This window comes from Mytilus edulis, chromosome 3 (assembly GCF_963676685.1).
Source record: "Mytilus edulis chromosome 3, xbMytEdul2.2, whole genome shotgun sequence".
NCBI classification, from domain to species: Eukaryota; Metazoa; Mollusca; class Bivalvia; order Mytilida; family Mytilidae; genus Mytilus; species Mytilus edulis.
In genome coordinates this window covers 51,975,155-51,995,827 of record NC_092346.1, presented here as the reverse complement: position 1 = coordinate 51,995,827, position 20,673 = coordinate 51,975,155, and the positions used below count along the sequence as shown (strand labels likewise).

The window sequence follows — 20,673 nt, the reverse complement described above, 5'->3', positions numbered from 1 at the left end:
ATTTAATAGATTCATTAACTGTCCTAGATTTTTACCAAACTTGGACAGAACCTTCTTACAATCATAGGATAGTATCAAGAGGAATATTTTTATTGATTGTTTGCCTCATTTTTGTTTGATTTACCGCAAAAGTAGGCGAGACACTGGGTTCCGCGGAACCCTTACAAATTTATTTAGAAGTAAATGTCAATGAAATGCAAACATGTAATTTCTTTTGTTAGGTCTGTATACTAAATACCACCTATACAATATGGTTGACCAGCTCATAATTTAAGCAAAGAATCAGAAGGATTTTTTTTTATATTAAATTAATATACAAAAAAGTATTGCAACAATTTGAAACTCGGAAAAGAAGCCTACTTGTTATTTGAATATGAAAACATTCTTATTATTGGTGCATATAAAATCACTTCTTTAAGTACGTGTGTATTCATACATGTATATTCTAAAGCTGTATTCTCTTTTTTTCCAAAAGAGGGACGAAAGGTTCCAAAGGAACAGTCAAACTAATAAATCAAAAACAAACTGACAACGTCATGGCTAAAAATGAAAAAGAAAAAACAGACGAACAATAGTACACATGACACAATAACTTAATGACTTCAATTAAAAAAGGTATATGAACAAAATAGATATTATTTTTCCTTTAACAATTAAACATACACATTCTTATGCTTGAACATCGTTAGATAAAAGAAAGAACTCACCTCGAAGATTGGTTTGACTTTTCTTTACAATTAAGGCATTATAAGGGTATTGAAAGTGACAATAGACTTCTACTACAATAGACTTCTAGTACAATAGACTTATACTACAATAGACTTCCGTGTTGTTTTAAGTTTTATTTGGCCAACTCGTTAATAAATTAAATACAAAAGATGGACTACGAAGCACTACAAAACTTGCCTCCATGCGTTGCTATAAAATTTAAAACGTTTCTAGAAAATCCAGATATGCTTTATGAACTAACAGGATTACCGAAAACGATGATTGTAAATTTGACCAGTAAAGAAGACAGGTAATTAATTTTTAAATGTAAAATGCATATGCTTTCTATCATTATTTTTATTTAAGTCATATAAGTAATACTATTATGGCAACCAAAAGATTTACAACATCACCAATCGTTTTCTTGTGAGTGATTTTAAACGTTGATTTTTGTCTTCTTTTGACTTCGATTAAACTTTGAGTAAATAACATATTATAAAAGATATGCAATGCCACCCTATCAATGACAGGGTAAGTTAATATAAAAAAAACAGAGTTGAAATACGGAAACTGGAATCGACACCTTCGTCATATAGATCTTTCTAGTTTTTATGAAAGAGGGACGAAAGATACCTAAGGGACAGTCAAACTCATAAATCTAAAACAAACTGACAACGCCATGGCTATAAAAAGAAAAAGACAAACAGAAAAACAATAGTACACATGACACAACATCGAAAACTAAAGAATAAACAACACGAACCCCACCAAAAACTAGGGGTGATATCAAGTGCTCCAGAAGGGTAAGTATATCCTGCTCCACATGTGGCACCCGTTGTGTTGCCTTTGTGTTTACAGATTAGGTAAATAGTTTAATTCGGTAGGTCACATTCATGAAAGGGAAGGGGGATTGTAGTTACGACGTAAGGAACATATCCGATATCATTTGTGAAACGGTTATTTCATAACGGTCAACCAACTCGTGATGGCGTCCGTAAAACTTACGAAGGGATGATTTCAATTTCACCATTTGGAACTCTTGATTTAATAGCGTCCTTGTGAGCAGTAACCCTCTATCAAGAAAATCATGAAAGGAAATGCAAGTACGGGAATATCGTATCAATTAAGAGATATATACCCCGTATGCAGGTGCTGCTGGAATGTTGCTACTTAGAAATGGAAAGTTCACAATTGGAAAGCTGAAACCATCTATTTTGTCGTAAAGTTTTGTTTTCATCTAACTCTCATTGTCAATTTCTAGATGTAAGTCAAGATATGAAACTATTCAATCATGATGTCGATCTTTTAGTTTATTTAGTATCCTCAATATTTAATTTATTAATATTTAGAAAATGCAAGTATGGTATTTAGGAATTTTATTAATCGGAACGATTGAAATTTATAAAATGAAATATAAGAAGTTCTAACGTAAATAATGTTTCTTTTACTTTTGACTCAAATTAGTTTGGTATTTAGAATTTTAAGCTTGTTTCAACTCGCCACTGAGAATTATTTATAGATAATAATATTTTTGTTCATGAGATCAGTGAAAGTAGATTCAGCTGAAGAACTCCAACGTGTAACCGAAGATCTCCTCCACAAGCCACTTTTATTCTATTGTTCGGTACAACATCAAATAACTGAAAAAAGTCCATGTCTTACGGAAGTGAGGACATGGAGAGGTATGTTGAAGTGTTTATGTTTGAATAGATAATGATAACACTTACTCTTTTTTTATGCCATAAAATCAGATTCATAAAATATAGTTTCTGAGAAGAGGGTTCATTAGAAACCTCCAAAACTATTGAAATAATAATGATTTAGTTTTATTGAAATTTATCAAGGACTCTTCATTTCATCTGTATCCCTTATCCATACAATAGGAGTACCAGCTCAGGTATATGAAGGTCTGGAATTTTTTTTTTTTGGGGGGGGGGTCTGTTATTCTGTTCACATTTAAATAAAGGCAACAGTAGTATACCGCTGTTCAAAACTCATAAATCCATGGACAAAAAACAAAATCGGGGCAACAAACCAAAACCGAGGGAAACGCATTAAATATAAGAGGAGAACAACGACACAACACCGAAACGCAACAGCACACAGAAACGGACCAAGCAACAGACAATACACCACGAGAATAACAAATATAACATCAAAACCAAATACATGAATATGGGATAGACAAGTACCGTGCCACGTCTTATCTCAAAAATAAGAGAAAACAGAAACGACTCAACGTTAAAATGCAACACACACACAAAAACGAACAATATTATAACAATGGCCATCTTCCTGACTTGGTACAGGACACTTTTAAAGGGGAATAAAAGTGGTGGGTTGAACCTGGTTTTAAGGCATGCCAAACCTCGCACTTTAATGGCACAGTTAAATATAACATTGAAATGAAAACAAAATATTACAGGACTACAATACAAATAAAAAGCAGAACATATTAGACAAAGAAAAGCATGATTAATAGATACCAAAAAGCATCAGGTTTAAAATTCAATACGCCAAAAACGCGTCTAGTCCACACGAGACTCACCAGTGACGAAAAAAATACAAAATTGTACAGCACTGAAGATCAAAAGTTGAAAAGGTTTTGCCAAATACGGAATTGTTTGTATGCCCAGGATAAGAACATTCATATTATATAAAACAATTCACACTATTGCAAACAGTAAATTTTAACAAATGAATATGAAAGAGATATACATAATGAAACTGAAGTAAAAACTAATTACAGAAAACTAAACCCGAATACATAACGCCCAGATATACAAGATCGAAAGTGAAAAAAGTACAAAGTTGTACAGCACTGAAGATCAAAAGTTGAAAAGGTTTTGCTAAATACGGCATTGTATTATGCCCGGGATAAGAACACTATTATATAGAACGATTCATGCTATTGCAAACAGTAAATTTTAACAAATGAATGTGAAAGATATATTCATAATGAAACTAAAGTATTAACTTATTACAGAAAACTAAACCCGAATACATGATGCCAAGTTCAATACAGCATAGACACACCAGAATCAGTCCAGGCGTTAACGCAATTAAAAAAATGACGTCACATACGATGGCGAAAAGGCAAACGTTATGCTACATTTGAATTTATAAAATTTAGAGACAGCATGACGTCACACATGAATCCTGGTACTTTTGATAACTATGAAAAACTATAATTTAAAAGTGAGCTAGAATTAGGATTGCTTTAAGATTATATTAAAACTAAATACTGATAATTCATTAAAACAAAATGCATATTGCAATACTTATTAATAGCAATTAACTGTAATATATATATGTCCAGTTTGTTATGAATCCAACTTCAAACGTAATTAATCGTACAAAATTAAATATAATTAATAAAGGCGGTGATTAATTTTTCTATCCGTAACACCTAAATATAATAAAAAGACGTCAACACATTTGACAAAATGAGAAGATGAGAATTACAAATATAACATTAAACATATAAACTAAATACATGAATTTGGGATAAACAAGTACAGAAACACGTCTTATAGTAATACGAATTCACATACAGCAAAACAGTCACAATCGGGAATAAGTCACGTTTGGTAATTAAAAGATAAGACGACATAATGACAAACCACAATCTACCATGTGGTAAAAATGTCCTTAGCTAGTTTGGTTAAAGAGACATCATATGGATCCACCAATTCGTGATGGTGTCCATAAAATTTACGAAGTGTCAATTCGTGATTTAAGTTATACCCCTTTTTCTCTTATCTTCAAAAAATTATAGCCTTTTTCTCTAATCTTCATTTTTTTGGCCCGTTATTCTCTACTCTTCATTTTTAAGGGCATTATTCTTTAATCATTTAATAAAATTGAGAATGGAAATGTGGAATGTGTCAAAGAGACAACAACCCGACCAAATAAAAAAACAACAGCAGAAGGTCACCAACAGGTCTTCAATGTAGCGAGAAATTCCCGCACCCGGAGGCGTCCTTCAGCTGGCCCCTAAACAAATATATACTAGTTCAGTGATAATGAACACCATACTAATTTCCAAATTGTACACAAGAAACTAAAATTAAAATAATACAAGACTAACAAAGGCCAGAGGCTCCTGACTTGGGACAGGCGCAAACCCCATCCAAACCCTCGTATTTGGCAGTTGTTTTCATTTGGTCTTTTGATTGAACGCGATTGATTTTGTCAGCTTTATCGACTTCTCCTTTTTGTATTTTCTTAGGTGTTGTTAACTAATGAAGTCAATAGTACGAGTTGTGTAAGGGATACATCCTTTATAGCATTATTAAGGACGTATAATAGTGACGTTACGTTCACATTGACTTATTGAGTAAAGTTCACCCATAATCAACTCTATGATGTGAAACCATTTGGAGAAAATGTAGTGAATTAATTCAAGAGCATTTTAAACTTTTTTTAATATTTTGGTTAGGATGGATGCGGAATTTTTAGTTATATGTATATATAAGTTCGTCTAACGATGTTATGTTTTTTCCCTGTCCGCGGTTCGAACTCATGCAACTGAAATATCGTGACACCAAATAGCCTTGCAAGGTTTCATCGAGCATCGTAACACAGTACATGATTTATAATGCATGCATTTCAGCCTTGCTTCACCATCGCTCCTGGTCCGATGGAAAAATCTGTCGTAGAATTGTCACTTGGTTCAAACGAACTTAAAATTTAGAATGGAAATGGGGAATGTGTCAAAGCGACAACGTCAACGAAAAATCATACCCTGTTCTAACTACAAGACATTGAAAAACATATCCTGTTCTTACTACAAAACATTTAAAAACATACCCTGTTCTAAACAAAAATATTGAATATACATGCTGGGGTCTAGACTGTATCTCAAACATTTAAATAAGCGATCCTGTTCTAGACAAATATTTTGTTTAAAAAAACCTGTTCTCACCAGCCGATCATGACAAGCGACCCTGTTCTAACCAACAAGACATAAACAAGGTACCTTGTTTTAACCAGCTAGGCATAAAAAGCGACCCTGTTTTGTGGCACACTCATACCACTTAAAATATAGGAAGATTTTTTTATGATTCGTTCATTCAATTACGTCTCTATCAAAATTCAAGAGTCTATTCTTGATTGTGGTAAGTTATATGGCCTTCCAAATGCAGTTTCGATTCCTACATAACTGAAAAGACATTAATTATCGAATTAAGATATGGTGTACAAATGTTTGCACCCCATCTTTGCAGTATACTTTTCCGCAAGTTTATTTTGTTTTGTTTTGAAATAAATCAATAATAAGAACCATTTTGTTACATCTGGTTTTCCATATTTGGTAATCGCCAATGGCAGCCAGCAGGGGTTAGGAACATCAGTTCTCCAAACTGTGTGTGTGTTTCAATAACAGTTTTTATGGGGACAATTTGGACCATGTATTTCAAACAGAGGTAATATGTTTACAACAATGTTCTTTAAAATATATATAAACAACAGCGACAGTTCCACAATTTTTTCTCTCAAATTTAGGATGATTTATACAAATTATTTATTCAACTAAAAATGCCCAGTTTTATAAAACAGCAACTATAATTCCTATCTAATAGTTTAGAATATGAAAATGTTAAGAAACGGAGCATTCAACAAGAAATCATTGTCCATATGACATTTATATTTAAATTATCAAAAAATATCAGTTTATACAAGTAGCATTTAAAATTTGACAATTGAGCAAATATCAGTTAAACAGTAATACTTTTTGGCATTTTACAGCGTTGTATGCCGTTCTCATAAATCCTTGGCATCCAGCAATTCAAATCGATTATTGACTGAAGCAAGTGATCATGTGAATGCTGGAGAAAAATTCTGTCTTAAGGTAAAATGTCAACTAGAGGCTCGTGGAAGCCTGTATCACTCTCCTGCAAAACTGTGTTTTCATAGCTCAAAAGTATTAACTGCAGAGAAATAAAATTTTCTGAGAGTGAAAATATACTCTCCAGGAAGTAATTGTTGTATTACTTTTTTTAAATTGAATACAAACAACAAAAGACAAAATTCCTGGATTTACAATCACGAGGTAGATGCAAGCATCGGTGACAATTAGAACCAGCATTTATTTCCAACCTTTGTGTTGACATGAAATATCATTGATTTTATAATTTTTGTACTATGATGATAAAATCCTTCAAAACAATTCTCCGAAAAAAACAATCCTCAACAGACTCAACATTGGTACGCAAAAATCTAAATAGTTAAAAGACTATATCAAATACGAGGAAAATTTACATTAGGATTGAATAAGTTCTCTTAGTTCAACTACAGAAAAGGTCAAAAACTGTTAAAAGTGTCATGTGTTTTTATCATATATATAAATGTAATATATTTGATTAAGTATTTTCTTGATTTTTTTTTCTGAAAATATGCTCAGAAAACTGTTAACATCATTTATCGCAAATTCTATAACACTGTTATACATTGAACATATTCATCTTATTGACAGATCAAATTCGGAAAATGTGTTAAAGACTGGTTTAAAAGAAATGTAGATGATGGAAGTGATTGTAATGAAAAGAAAACAACACTGAGTGGTATGGGACTACGTATTTACAACTATTCAACACCTCTGAAAGTCTGCAGTAATCCGTGGATGATTGTTTTTTGTTTTCCATGCTGGTTCTTGTTTGGAGGACCTTGTTACTTGGTAAGTTATTATCGCAGATTGTTTTCTGTTATAGTAAATATGTTTTCAATTGACCGCGCTAAACGAAAACAGATAAAAGGAGTAGGTCCGGTAAGGACCGATTTTGGTCTCAAATTTAAAATTGATCTGAAGAAAGATTTTGACCACTTTTTAATCACTTAAGTGTATTTTTTTTGAATTAATTAGTTTATGTGAAAGATTTTAAAACGATCTGATTCGAGCTCAAATATGAAAAATCTACCAAATATGCGGGAAAATGTCATTTTTCACATGGTTTTGGTAAAAATGAAAGTGACCGCATCCGTGTTCATCCTCAGCCTTTATATATGTTATGTATTATCATCAAATTCAACTTACATTTCAATATAAAGGATGAACACGAATGCGGTCACTTTTGTTTTACACGAAAACTGTCTAAAATTTAACTAAAATGATAGAATTATGAAGATTTCAGTAATTAAGAATGACTTAACGTTGCTAGTACCAGACATACCCGATATATGTGCATTGTATTGTCGAAAACGGCCCATATGTATGTAGCAGAAGCAGTCTAATGTCCAATAAATAACTAAAAGTTGACATTTTAAAAGTTTTGTAAAACTGCTATATTTTGGGGCCAAAAAGGGGTCTTACTGAATCTACTCCTTTGTTATCGAAAGTTTATTTCCAACCAAAATAAGATAATAATATTGAGAATGGAAATGTGAAATGTGTAAAATAAACGACCAAAGAGCAAAAAAGGCAACCATTGGGTCTTCAAAATCCAGCATCCAGCGGCGGGCTTCATCTGGCCACTTAACAAAAATGTGAACTATTTCAGTGAAAAAAAGTAAGACTAAACTCCCGCACATATAAATGAACTAAAATTTAAAATCATAGAAGACTAATAAAGGCCAGAGGCTCCTGACTATGAATAATCGTATGGGTTCAACATGTTTTATTATATCACAATTCTCCCCTCTACAAAGTAGAATAAACAAACACAGAGGCTCCTGACTTGGAACAATCATCTGGGTTAAACATGTTTTATGATATCACAATCCTCCACTTTACCTCTAGACAAAGAAGAATAAACAAACACACATCAATATGCCCAATAAGAAGTAGGAGTCAGATGTCAGAATAAATAACTAAAAAAACTAACCAAAATGATAGATACATTAATTATCAAAGGACTATTAGCAGTTACTGAACGACTTCGAGTAAACTGATTGAAAGATTATGTCTTCGTCATATAAAATAAAGTACAATCTCTCCCGTTAGGGTTTTAGCATCGTACTATCATAAAATATATGAACAGAACATAACCCGTAACATGCCAACAACTGTTTGTAAAATAAAAAGTGTTTATACTATGCAAAACCCCTATAAGTATATCAGTATGAATTTCTAAATACGCCATAACTTTTGGAAGAAGTCTGTTTAAAGGTTCGGTAAGCTTTTTATGTGAATAATGGAATTGTTGTGCTACGTTAGGAATATTACCATAAAATATTGGATGAGTAACCTGAACGTATAAGTTGTCTGAACGTTAATTTAGATTTCGATTTACGAATGGTGTCCTTGTAAGTTGTATAGACGATATAATTTAGTAAAAGTTTTAATAAGACGACATAATTACACTATCCATTATCAACATATTTTGATATGAAGATCGATTTATCTTTTATATACTGTGAAAGTACTTTTATTCGTGGGGTAGCAATTTTCGTGGTTTTCGTGGATGACTTTATCCACGAATTTAAGTGTCCAACGAAATAAAACAACCTTTGTTCAAACCAAGACATAGAAATATCCCCATGTAGGTTTGACTACTGTTATAATCTAGAAAGTATATTGAATATCGCCGAACTGTCGGAGAATATTACAATACACGGAGTGGTCAGAGAGCAAATACACCACAAACTACAACTGCAAGCGGAATTGTACCCATTAAATCTTTAAAAACGAAAAGTGTCCAACTTTTGATCTTTTAATTCTCATAACAAAATATTTTTGAGCAATGAAAGTCAGATTCCCGGCATTATTATTGTACGATAAAGTGTTCATTTCATGTCCTCATAGTTCATGAACGTATTTGAAATAATAATTTCATGCTGGGCTTGCTTTTGATAATAATTAATTTACAATTCAAGATATGTTAAAACTATTTGATTTTTGTAACTGCTTTCTATAGGTGACATGTTTATGGCCTAATTAACACCTTTGATGGTCTTTAATCTGTTGATTACTCTATCTCAGTTAATTAGTGTGATCACTTCGTACGGGTCAATGTTTACTTTGCAATTTTCTTCAATCCAGACAATTATATCCATCGCTTCTAATGGCTTCAATTTTTCATTTTTTCTTTGTTTTTAATTTTAAAAAAATTATATCAACGAATTTAAAAACCCACGAACATGCAAATGTTGCTTAAACCACGAAAATTGAAACCCACGAATTAAAGTACTTTCACAGTATATGGTTGAAAGCCTTGTTTAAAACAGGTTTGAAACGAGTAATAGTTATCAATGGTACCAGGAATATAATTTAATACGCCAGACCCGCGTTTCGTCTACATACGGCTCATCAGTAACGCTCAATTCAAAATAGTTATATAGCCAAATAAGTACAAATAAGAAGAGCTTTGAGGACCCAATATTCCCAAAAGTTGTGCCTAATACGGCTAAGGTAATTTGTGCCTGGGGTGAAAAAAAATCCTTAGTATATAGAAAAATCTACTTTTTGTAAACAGGAAATTTATAAAAATGATCATATAATTGCTATTCATGTCAACAACGAAGTGCTGACTACTGGGCTTGTGATACCGTTTGGGACGTACACCAGCAGTGGCTTCGACACAGTGATTTTAATACAAAAGGATTGTCAGTAACATATATAACATGTCATTTCGGAAATGAACCTAGAAAATCCTAAAACATATATAATTCCTATCTTTGAAATATGTATAAATCTAATCTTTCTAAATGGAATATAATTCTGATGACACACTTTAGCATTAATAATCATAATGTTGAAATAGTGAGAGGTAGATAAAAAGGATTTCAGGTATAAGATTTAGTTTGTAATCTTTGTAATAAAAATAATATAGAGGAAGCCCACTTCAATAGGAAAACGACAGTGTTCCTTTGATTTTCAATATTTTTTAACCTTACAACAATTAATTTTCGCAATTTTGATATTCATTCAACATTTATTTGGCTAATATCAAGTTTAGGTAGTAACATATTAAATCAAGTATATTGTTTTGGTATTGTAATCAATTTTAATAAAAAGCAAATGTTCGAAACTTAGTTCAGTTTTTATATATTTTACTTATTAGAAAACACAATAAACATAGGTACATGTTCATGCATGATGATTTTATCTGTCTTTGTGAAATTTTTGATAAAGGTAGATTTTAATATATGGCAGTCTCGGACAAAACAGATTAACGTATGCAAAATATTTGTTCAGTGGTACAAGCAGTTAAATAAAAAATAAACAGGTGTCCCCATTTTCTTCCTCAATATGTAAATATGCAAGAGTCATAGGTCTTGCATACAGAATTTTTTCCCTTTGGAACAGAACATATCTAGTGAAATAACATGTATAAAGTGAAACCACTCTTATTCCCATATGGATAATATTGAACTTAAATTCAATGTGTACTACAAGGAAGAAAGTCAATTGGAGATAATGGAAGTAAGGAATAAAAAAAAAAATCGATAATAAGTTGTTAAAATGTTTAATTTTCTAAAAACTAAATAATCATATGGTCATGATGGTACAAGCAAAATTATTTTAACATATATTCTAATAATACTAAGTTTTCATTGATCAAATATGTACCTTAACCCTCTATTCAAAAGAGTGATTGCTTAGCATGCTTAGTACCTTAATAATATGTGATAAATACTTTTATGAAAAAAACAATAAGGAAATCTTGATATTCCCCTGTCTTTCTTTAAAGCCCATCTCGTAATTCATTTTCAGTCCCATCTGTTGATGATGGTTTATTTTTTGGTTGTAAATACCACTTCATTGCACAACCTGGCCCACTCAGGTGTCAGATTGTTTCCTGTTGCAACTGTTATAAATGCTTTCCTATATATATATAGCTATCAATGGATGGTTTTCAAGTTCATTTAAGGTAGCAAATCTAATGACACAGCCACCTTAAGCAAAAGAACAGCATTTAATCAGAACTTTCTGAGTGATGAGAGGATAATCGGGATGAGTCTTCACCATTTTATGTTTTTATTTCTGGTCCTTCATGGAGATTATTTGCACCAACTGTTTTAGGTGTTTTGATTTTTCCAGTTAAATTAACAGGTAAATCAAATCCTGATATTAACACACATTTTCTGTTTTATTTTCCTGCAGTTTACCAAAACCCATTTGGTCTTTGGATTTATTAGGAATAAATTTTACTTTGCCGATGTTGTAGGCTTTCCTCAGAAATATACCATCATCTGCAACTCACATCTCATTAAAATCATTTATTCCCTTTAACTTGTGTATTATCAGTTTGTGTTATGAGGTGTCGTTAGCACATTCAGAGACCTGACATCCAGCAACACCTGTGAAAAGAAATAAAAATGAGGGAATTATAAACCGATTCAAACATGTCAAAGGTCATGTTTTCAACTTCAACAAAATGTGTATACATTACTACATATATAGGTCAACATGATATTTTGAAGAAAAGAAAATAATTTTAAACTAGAGGCTCCAAGGAGCCTGTGTTGCTCCATAATAATTGTTATTTACAATTGATGCATGGAATAATGCAACCGTTGTTATAAGTTTGCTTTAGTTTCAGAGATACATGTATGGACCAGTCAAAAATTGCATTTTTACCCTATGTTTTATTTTTAGCCATGTCTGCCATGTTTTAGGCTCTGACGATCACTGGACATGCACATTTTTTAAAAATAAATATCCTAATGTTTATTTGGGGCCAAGTTTATTTAAATTTGTCTCAGTTGTTTCAGGATAGACTTTTGTAAAAGATTGCAAAAGTTTACGAAAAATTGTAAAATTTAACTCTAAAGGGCAATAACTCCTTATGAAGTCAATTGACAAATTTTTATCCTGTTCACTTATTTGTAGAGCTTACTTTGCTGAACATTATTGCTGATTACAGTTTATCTCTATCTATAACATTATTCAAACTAGAGGCTCTTAAGAGCCTGTGTCGCTCACCTTGGTCTATGTAAATATTAAACAAAGGATGGATTCATGAAAAAATTGGGTTTAAGTGATGATGATGTGTTTGTACATCTTACTTTTGACTATAAAGGATATAACTCCTTAGGGGGTCAATTGACCATTACAGTCATGTTGACTTATTTTTAAATCTTACTTTGCTGAACATGATTTCTGTTTACAGTTTTTCTCGATCTATAATAATATTCAAGATAATAACCAAAAAACAGCAAAATTTCCTTAAAATTACCAATTTAGGGGCAGCAACCCAACAACGGATTGTCCAATTTATCTTAACATTTCAGGGCAGATAGATAAATAATTCTACCCCCATGTCAGATTTGCTCTAAATGCTTTGGTTTTTGAGTTATAAGCCAAAAACTGCATTTTACCTCTATGATCTATTTTTAGCCATGGTGGCCATCTTGGTTGGTTGGCCGGGTCACTGGACCCATTTTTTAAACAAGATACCCCAATGATGATTGTGGCCAAAATTGGTTTAATTTGGCCGAGTAGTTTCAGAGGAGAAGATTTTTGTAAAAGTTAACGACGACGTACACAAAGTGATAGGAAAAGCTTACTTGGCCCTTCGGGCCAGGTAAGCTAATAAATAACCAAAAACAACAAAATTTCCTTAAAATTTCTAGTTCCGGGGAAGCAACCTAATAAGTTTGTCAGAATGATTTAAGGATACATAACTTAGCTTAATGAACATTTCTGACTATGTCAAATTTGCTCTAAATGCTTTAGTTTCAGAGATATAAGCCTAAATTTACATTTTACTCCTATTTTTCTATGGTGGCCATCTTGGTTGGTTAGCCGGGTCATTGGACACACTTTTCAAATTAATACCCCAATGATAATTGTTGCCAAGTTTGGTTAACTTTGGCTAATTAGTTTCAGTGGAGAAGATATTTGTAAAAGTTAAAAGACAACTAAAACAGATGAGTGATGAGAAAAGCCTTAGGGCCATGTGAGCTAAAAAAGTTTAAAAAAAATTTGCAGTGCATGATGTGCTGTTTGCACTATCATTTCAAGGGTTCAGTTTAAAGTTTGATGTTGAGACAGATAGTATTATAAGGAAATTATGCACTAAATTTCAAACTATTCTGACTTTTTACTACCCTGAAAAATAACTGGTTTAACGTTGATTAGATTATTTTATGATATGGTCCTAATCTGGCATACAATTTGATTTGTACGAAATTTCTATTAATGTGACTTAAAACTTCAATCAAACTAACTTTGACCAAATTGAACAACCTTAGTGAGCATGATCACATACCCCAGGTCCCCACATTATCATTGAAGAAATATAATAAGTGTAAGTAAAAAAAAGTGTGCAAGAAAAAAAATTGAAACAAAATTTCCTGTTGATATGCACATCTGCATAGTATGTCATTATTATCTATAAAGTTTCTTGAAGTTTTGTTGTGTAGTTTCAGAGGAGTTGCAAAGACACTTTTGCAGAAGTATATTAAAGCAAATAAGTTCAAAGGGGTGTAACTCATAGAAAAAAATTGAATCTTAATTTCCTGTTGATATGCACATCTACATAGTATGTCCTTATTATCTACCAAGTATCATAAAATTCTGTTGTGTGGGGGTATAATTAGGAACAGACAGACAAGCAGATGGATACACAGACCAGAAAAATTATGTTAATATAACATGTGTATTGGGGATCCAGTTTGGGGGAGAGGTTCTGGCCGATCAATGCATTTGAATGGGGACATATAGTTGGGACCCCCCTTTTGTCCTGGGTTGGGAACCACTCTTTTTAAAATGGCTGGATCCACCCCTGATGTGTATGTGACTCAAGTCTAACAGTTGACATTATCATGTCAGATTTATTTGTGAAATAAATTTACTTCTGAGAATCAGACTGTCTCTGAAATTGTGTATAGAACCAAATTTGCTTATTTTAACAGGGCACATTAGTTCGCAGTGGGTTTGTGTTGTAATTATACTTTCTGTTTGAACAATGTACATTTTGTTGATTTACCTGTTCTAGAGTCAAGGGCAGTTTTCATTTCAGCTGCTATTACAATGTTTTTTTTCAACTTGCAACCCAACTTTTCATCTTTTTGCGCATATTTGCCATCTTTGAATCACAAAATGACTTTCCTGCATGGGCCTTAGAGTAGTAATACCCCTGAATATTGATCCCTATAAAATATAAGATATTCATTACTCTGCAATTTAAAAATACACAAAATAACTAAAAAGTATTGTGTATAAGTTTTATGACATTAGATTAAGGCAAACTACAGAAAGAGGAAGAAAACTAAAAATTTAGCAATATTGGGCTTTGCTCATTGTTGAAGGCTGTACTGTGATCTATGTTGTTACTTTACGTGTCATTTGGTCCCTTGTGGAGAGTTGTCTTATTGGCAATCATACCACATTATTTTTCAAAGTGAAATTATTAGATAGGGGTTATGATTTTTTCTTACATTTTTTATACACCGCAATTTTTATACGTGTGCATGTCAAACAAATTTCGTTGTAGAAGGGTCTAAAAACAGCACAAACAACATTTTCCAAAAGACCAAAAGAGTGAAAAAGTATATATTAAAACAAAACGCATTGACTAACAGGTCGAACAACTGATGTTCTTTAATCCTGCTGACTGCCATTGGCGATTGCCAAATAAATTTGATCACAAGATGTAACAAAATGGATCTTAATATAAATTTAATACGTCACAGAATTTTTTTTTGTTAACTTGTGGACAGGATGTTGTGCCACAAACATTCGGTGTCAATATTTCTTTAGTACACCATATCCGGATTTCGACAATAAATGTCTCTTCAGTGATGTTAGGGATCGAAACTGTATTTGGAAGGCCATATAAAAAGTACCCTCATTTTTAGAGAAAGTACCCTCATTTTTAGATTAACTCTTGAATTTTAAGAGTCAATATATAGGATGAACGGATCATATAAACCGGAGGGAAAATATGATATATATTTGTATATACAACTCGTCTAAACATCAACCCAACAATGTTAGATCTGTAAATTTGCTTTCGCAAATATTTTTGTTCTTCCCTCGCCATGATTCGAACCCATGCTACTAAGTGAACCGATGGATAATTCTGTTGTAGACGACTATAATTTAGTACGCCAGACGCGCGTTTCGTCTACATAAGACTCATCAGTGACGCTCATATCAAAATAGTTATAAAGGCAAACAAGTACTGAAATAATGCATATAAGAGTTAATTTAAGTTGATTGTATTTAACTAGTTAACTGTTATTCATTCAAATGGCAATGCGGATGGTTACCATTATTCAAAACCACAAACTTTCACAAACCAAAAACCTATATCTCAATGTTTACCTATTTATCCGAGGTGTTACCTTATCAGTGGAACCAACAATATCAGGTTGCATACGGAATACCAGAATACCACTCTGCCAAAGAAATAAACTACTGGATATACACTTTTATTCCTTCACGTTATATTTGTAAATATTACATACACACATTCTTATAGTTACACTAAGTCTCGGCCGCTATTTTTTCGTCACAGTACAATGTTTCGTCAATTTAGCCTTTGAGTTCTGTCTAGGGGAATGGGTATTTTTGGTTTACAGCTATACAATAAAATTGAGAATGGAAATGGGGAATGTGTCAAAGAGACAACAACCCGACCATAGAAAAAAACCCAACAACAACAACAAAAAACAACAGCAGAAGGTCACCAACAGGTCTGGTTTTATGTTTAGATTTAGCAAATATGCAATTTTTACACAAGCCGTGCATTCATTTCCTTCTTGCTGATAGTTTGAAATTTTACAACACTCATTTTACTAGGAAGATGTCTGACAAAGTTTTCTTTGCTCCTTTTAAATAGAATGATTTAATATTTGATCCTTAGCTTCATTATAATGAGTTGTAGCGAGTAAGCATTTTTTATAGACTGTGCAACCACTTTCGTTTTGCCAATCATTTAAAATTTTAAAACATATACTGCGCAGCAGGAATTTTACCATATCAATATGCAGATAACCTGAAAATCGATTTACCGGGCTGTTTTTGTGTCTTTTGTAAGTGTTACTTAGTTTAACCAGCAACCGGAAGATGACTTGATAAGTTCTGGTCAAACTTATCATCGTCGGTTCGAACATCATTACGTCGCATATATGTCCGGTTCAACGTTATTAAGTCCGGGTCTTTGAAGTCACAAAGCCGTGATATGCAATTGTATTAAGAGCTGAGCAGAGTGATATAGACAATAGGAAACCGATAGACATTTACATTCTTACATAATTTGAAATCTTGTGATAACAAGTCAAATTAAGAGAAAATACTTATAGTTAAATATGCCAGTAAAGTCTTACTGTATAACTGTAGAACTGTTAATGCGATTAAACCACCAAAATTGTCAGTGATCTTTTTTTACAAATAAATGTGCTCAAATCTTCCATTGCAGTCTAATACAATGCAATACTGCATTGCATGTACATATATATAAAAAGTGTCCCAAATTATATTAACTTTATCCATCCTTTTCACGTTTACATTTTTTTGCAAACAAAGGTTTTAACTTTAAATAATAACGCCTATTGTACGAAATATTGTTTCAAATTTGTACATTACCATTTTAACAATATATTTATAAACTAAATTGAATAAAGTTACTCTTAATACATATCTTTTATACGTAGAAGAACTGATTTCTATTTCAGGACCATTAGCCAGTATGCTCATAAATATCTATAGTTGTCGAATGACGATGATAGTTGGAGGCATTGTAATGTTCATTGGATTTGTTTCCAGCTTTATCACCTCTCACAATTTGAATTACATACTTATAACTTATGGAATTATAGCAGGTATTCAAATTATACGAAAATAACTTATAGTTCAAAAAATTGTATATAATAGCATTTATGTTGATTTAGAAATCGTTTTTGGTTCACGATGTCTTACGTGTTAGTATTTGAGAAAGTTCATGCCTACATTTAAACGATGAAAAAGTATATTTCAACCTTTCGAATTTTGTTTACGACTCAAATTAGATAATTGCGTTTTATTGAATTGTCTTGAAATTTTAGTTTCACTTTAGTACTGAGAACATCTGATTACTAGTAAGTGAATATTTAAAAACCATCGAAATGATAAGTACAACACTAGTAGGCGGTGCAGGATTTGGCATGTTTATTGCAGGTCCTTTATTACAAGCATTGATAAATCAGTATGGACTTTAGGGGGCTTTTCTCGTATAAGTTGCTCTCTCCAGTAATCAGATCGTAATTTGAATATTAATGCGACCCTCTGACCTTGAAAACCAACACAAGAATGACCTGAAAAGGAAACGTGATATGGACAGGATGATTTCAAAGAGCAATTACAATATATCGTACACTTAAAGAATCTCTTACATTTTGACATTTTATCAGATAAATCATTTTGTGTTTTGCAGTCTTCGGTATCTTCTTTGGGGTATTCCATTCTCCAGTTTGTTTTTGCATTTAACAAACTATGCAATTTTACAAGGCTTCAGCAAAGAAAATGCGGCTTTACTAATAACATACATGGGAATTAGTGCCATCTTCGGTAGAATCATTACAGGGCTTTCAGTTGGACATAATGGTCTAGATGATCCAGTTTTGCTTCATTTTGGATTTAATGGAATCGTAGGGTTGTTGACAATACTATTTCCTTTATATTCCGGTACATTCCAAGGTCAAACAATTTTCGCTCTACTCTTTTGTCTCTTTTCTGGTGGTTTGACATCAATGATAAACCCACTATGCATGGAACTGATTGATGTATCCAAAGCGTCCAGTGGAATAGGAACAATGTATTTCATTAGTGGAGTTGGATATATCATAGGTCCTCCAATTGCAGGTTAGTAATGTATTTATACTTTTCTTAAACGCCGAAATTTGCATGGCGGCTTGACATTTATTAAGCTTGTTTGCTTTGGTTGACGAGTATTTTCTATCATTTGAACAAACATTCTCTGTCAAACGCTCTCATTTGAACTCGATACATGTGTATGTGGTTTTCATTGGTCACATAATATGTTTTGGGTGTTATGATAGTTTCTATGTATGACAGTTTAATCCTTTTAAAACCACAATTTATAAAGTTTTCTTAGCAATTTAAAGACACTTTTGTTTTAAGGATTTGTCGTTGACAATGGTGGAACATACGAAGATAGTTTTATTTTGTGTGGTAAGTAGCTAGTGGTTTTTTTTATTGTATGGTAAGTGACTACTTCTTAATACTATGTGGTAAGTGATTATTGTTTTATAGTGTGTGGTAGGTGACTTCTGTTTAGTATTGTTTGATTAGTGACTTTATTTCTTTGTATTTCATTTTTTTGGCAATAGTTATACTATATTATAAGTGATCTTTTCCCATCCGTTCTGAAAATGTTTTTGGCTTATTGTAATAAAGATGCTTGAAAATATAAAAACTTAATCAGTATTGGGAATAATTAATTTTTACATGGTAATGCAACATAATTGAAACACTGTAAAATAAACAATTTTATTGTTTAAAATTTGTTTGGGTTCTTTTAGACCATACCACTAGCCACAGTTTGAAAAAGGAGTAAAAAAGAATCTAAATTTAATATTTGATTTATTTGTGTACCATATTTCTGGAAAAACTTAAAGAAAGAATCTAGAAATACTGTATTTTCTCACCAAATATGAAATAGACGAACTAAACGACTAAATAGTCAAAACAAAATGTGTGAAAAACGTTTTTTGAATTCATCATTATCAAAACCAATGTCTTCAGAACAAATACGTTGTTGCCTACAATATCTCAGTAGTATTGATTTGAAAAGAACCTAGGTTCATCAAATAGTTTTTACGTGGATTTTTCGACGAAAACAATTGACGACTTTCACTATTACAGTTTATAATCTATGGACCTTTATCGCTTAAAATATAGGCAACAGTAGTATACCAGTATTAGAAATGCATAAATCAATTGAGAAAAAAGAAACCTGGTTACAAACTTAAACTGAGGGAAACTTATCAAATATAAGAGGAGAACTACGACACAACAGAAACACAATATTTAAATATAACACACCCTAAACGAATGATAATATTACAATGACCATTTTCCTGACTTGGAACAGGACATTTTATGAAAATAATGGTGTGTTGAACCTGGTTTTGTGGCATGCCAAAACCTCTCGCTTTTAAGGCAATGTTAAATATTACATTAAAATGATTACGTTACATGACAGAACTACATTACAAATAAAAGGGAGAACATACACAGGCAAATTTTGTTCACGTAAATTTCACCTCAAACGAGCTTATACCTGAAACTCATGTGAAATTTTTTACGTGAATTTCACGTGAATTGACATCTCACGCGAAATTTATAACGTGAAATTCTTGTGAAAGTCACGTGAAAATTTTGTGTGAATTTCACATGAAATCACTTCACGTGAAAATTTAACGTGAAATTAACGTGAAATTCATGTAAAACTATTAATGTGAAATGAGATCCGTGAAATTCACGTGAAATGAGATTCTGGTGAAATTCACGTGACCAAAATTTGGTTGTGTATAGGTCAGAGAAATACACAAATAATAGCTATCAAAAGGTACCAGGTTTAAAATTTTAATACGCCAGACGTGCGTTTCGTTAACAGTAACACTGATAAATGTAATGGATTAACAACATTTTTATAATTTTGAAATAAAACATTATGAAATTTTACTAGTTCAGTGATAATGAACGCCATACTAAACTCCAGATTGTACAGAAGAAACTAAAAGTTAAAATAATACAAGACTAACAGAGGCTCCTGACTTGGGACAGGCGCAAAAATTCGGCGGGGTTAAACATGTTTGTGAGATCTCAAACCTCCATCTATACTTTACCATATCATTTTTATATATCATAGAAAGACTCTATACATAGTTCTGTCCATACTAATCTAATTTAGCTATACGCTATTTCTTACATTTCGGCTAACATTTTGTGTTTTGTGTTTATATTGTTTGTTTATTTAAATGTCCAACGATTAAGCATCATATAATCGTAGACTGGTTAATGTCTTGTGTCATTAGAAAGTAAGATACAATTGACCCTTAGTTTTGAGATATCAA

The 20,673-nt window shown here is 32.1% G+C and overlaps 2 long non-coding RNA genes across 2 annotated transcripts; one reads left to right on the top strand and one right to left on the bottom strand.

Annotated features, from left to right (window-relative positions):
• Positions 1–805: 805 nt before the first annotated feature.
• On the top strand, positions 806–6,500 carry LOC139516810 (uncharacterized). Its single transcript, XR_011663026.1, has 3 exons — positions 806–1,018; positions 2,251–2,390; positions 6,457–6,500. It is a non-coding gene; the product is annotated as an uncharacterized lncRNA (long non-coding RNA).
• Positions 6,501–11,546: 5,046 nt separating this feature from the next.
• LOC139516809 (uncharacterized) lies at positions 11,547–14,874 on the bottom strand. The gene is made up of 2 exons (XR_011663025.1): positions 14,580–14,874; positions 11,547–11,946 (listed from the first exon to the last, which is right to left on the bottom strand). It is a non-coding gene; the product is annotated as an uncharacterized lncRNA (long non-coding RNA).
• Between the last annotated feature and the right edge of the window lie 5,799 nt (positions 14,875–20,673).